Source organism: Etheostoma cragini, chromosome 17 (genome assembly GCF_013103735.1).
Source record: "Etheostoma cragini isolate CJK2018 chromosome 17, CSU_Ecrag_1.0, whole genome shotgun sequence".
In the NCBI taxonomy this organism is placed as follows: domain Eukaryota; kingdom Metazoa; phylum Chordata; class Actinopteri; order Perciformes; family Percidae; genus Etheostoma; species Etheostoma cragini.
In genome coordinates, this window is record NC_048423.1 from 25,272,962 (window position 1) to 25,276,116 (window position 3,155).

Sequence of the window (3,155 nt, forward strand, 5' to 3'; positions counted from 1 at the left end):
GTTGCAGACTTTACCTCCTTTGAACATTCACTTTTTTGTCCTGCACCAGCAACTACATGGAGGAGCACACCATGGTCTTTTTTGCAGATACAATGCATGGCAGCACTCCAGTTATCATATGATTTAAACAAAGACACATGCAAACAAATTAAAACCCATTCTGGCTCTCCCATGTCTGGGAAGAGGACACATTTTACTCTGATGTGTTGAAATTTGTCGGTAAGACAAAGAGATTCTTTTTCTTTTATACTTAATTAATGATGCTGCAATATGAGGCTGCACAAACACAAGGCCATAGAAAGTGCATAGAAACATGATCAGATGAAAGCGTCCTACGTCGGTCTCACTTGTGGCCCATCATTTCCTGCAGATGCTCCACATCAAAGCAGGAGGATCGATAAAGGTGTTCAGCAGCACGTCGTCTCGGAACAAAACAGAGCAGTCACATGCAAGCTGCGATCAATCCCTCGGTAAATGAATGAGGTATCACAAGAAAATTAGCCATCCGTCTCTCCTGTTTTTGCATTTTACGTGTTTTTGAGTGTTTTGCGAGATGGTTTTCATCAATCCGGAGTCCCACTTGAAGAAAAATGAACGCAGTCCCAGTCAATGGGGAAAACTGACTTTTCTAATCCAGTACCGCAGTGCAACATGTTCCTTAAAAGTGTTACCACGTTCTCATACTTCCCAAACAAAGGGACGAGAGTCCGTCTGGTAATACCTCGCCTCTTTAAAGCATGCTTTTTATATTTCTTATGTCCTTGGCGCCTCATTAATTTTTGTATTTAAGACATGAAATCAGTTTTATTGAATTGAAGTAACTCCATTACACTAAAATGCTGTGAATGCATGTTTCCTTCAGACCTGTTAATAATCAATAATTAATAATCAGCATGTGTGTTTAAGGCCAATGACTGCATTACAATAGAGATGTTATTTCAATGAATCCATTAGTTAATGGATAGGTTTTAATTGTTGATAATTTATTAATCATCAGAATCAATTATCAAGCACCAATTCCAAACACTTTGGGATTTTAGATTCTGAAATGTGCAGATGAGCTTTCAGGTTTTATTTTGATGTAAATGGAATATTGTTGGGTGTGGTACTGCTGCATGTCTTTTTATTTTCTGTTTTATAGGCTTAAAGATTGATAATTACAAACAATATTCTATAGATGAATCAATAATCATAATATTCCTGATTCAAAAGCAATAGGTTATTGCATTATACATTGATTGAAATAAATTAATATCTAATTTTTTTAATCTAAACTAAAATTTGAATCAGCCGCTTTATTAAAACCCCTAAATTAAAAGAAAAATCCCCAAGAAGATTAACCCTGACGCTAACAAATGTGTCAATGATGTATTTCAATATGCCAGCAGACACCTGTCCACTCTCCACTTATAATATATATATAGATATACATATATATAACTCACCTGAAACAAGTCCATCTAGTTCCCCATATCTACAAAGGATGATCAAACATCTTTAATTCATATCTAATCATATTCTGATTTTCTATTCTTCCAGCCTATAATCAAAGGACCAATTTACTACAACAAATTATGATGCTGGAATACATGTCAGTCCCAGATTTGCATATGGAGGCCGGGTTGCTGTGCCAAGTGCCAGTGAATAGGAGGCTGAGGGGCACAGAAGCAGACCGCCGGCCACTGGGAGGTTTCTCTATCAGGGGAGCGCTGTGGTGAGTCCTGTGAGCCTCTGAGGCCCTCATGTGGCCTTGGAAGGTAATACTGCCCAGGTTATGGGTTATGGGTCAATCAAAGGCTTAGAACACTTCCTAATGACTGTAGAGTTTGAAACTTACCAATGAGTTTGTGTTGCTGTTGTTGTTTTTGTTTTTGATCTACTTTTTAGTGTGCTTAGTGTCTGCATCATTCCAAGGCAATGTATTAATTTAGCCCACACAAGTTGACTGTTCTTAACTGTGAATATTGAAATGTAATGTACAGACTGAGCAATGGAATGTCAGGTATTAATAGGATTTTTCCTAGGAATGACAGCATATTACTTGCATGTGCAGGATTTGGGTTATTGTAGGATTGCAGATAAAGAAAAACATGGCAGTCAGTAAGGCTTTGCTTATCCCGTGCGAATGCACCACACAAAAGGTGCTCAGAACCGGTTCCCACTGCCCACTGCACTTCACATCTCTAGACAATCGTACCAACCTGACTAGATTAACCCATTCACCCTCCTGTAAGATACCCAACCTCGGTTTGGATTAACGCAGCCTGTTCCTGGATTCATCAGCAAACTCAACTCGAGCCTGAAAGAGACCCCGTCCTGGTGTTGCATTTATAGATGTGATATCAAACCCGTTCCACTGCTCTCAGAGCCCCGGGTTACGTCTGTGCCTACTGGGTCAGTTAAAAGCAAACCTGGAACAATTAGTTGTGTTAGTCTGGTAAACAGCCCAGACCCAGCGGAGCAGGGAGGAAGTCCAAAGTGAGTGTGGTTTGGAATGATCGACCCTGTGGTGGTTATACACAGCTGACTCAATCAAGTGTGGATTTGAGGAAAGGCTTATCTTATGTTCAGAAATGAATGAAACAAGTAATATCTTCCAAAATGTCAGACATGATCCCTTTAAAGCAGAGTTAGTATCTGTCACATTCACTGAATATTAAAAGACACTCTTGAGAGGAACTGCCAACTACAACAGTTTCTGGCTAAGACTTAGAAGTCCTGGCACTGGTCGTGGGCCAAACCGGCGTTGAGTGGTAAACGAGAGACAACATTATCCCTGGAAATATCTGTCTAGCTGGAGGAGAGGCACCGCCTTAAAACTTGGAATTAGATTGTCTTAATGGCTTAAGGGTGGGACATGAACTTTATACGCTATCTGTGTCCAGATGGGATTGGATTGCTTGTACATTGCATCATGATCTAGTTATTGCTTATACTTTTTCTGTTTACAGGAACAGCTAGTCTAGACTGTGTTACTGGTTGAAGATTACTGAAAGGTTTCCTAAGTCTTTCTTATTACCATAACCTGCACATTGACGAGACTGTTGAATTCTTAAGTGCCACTTGTTGGGGCAGCTGAACGTGACAATGCTACAGACCGTAACTGGAGATGGATGTAATAGGAGGCACATTCAGAGCCTAAAAGAGACACCGAT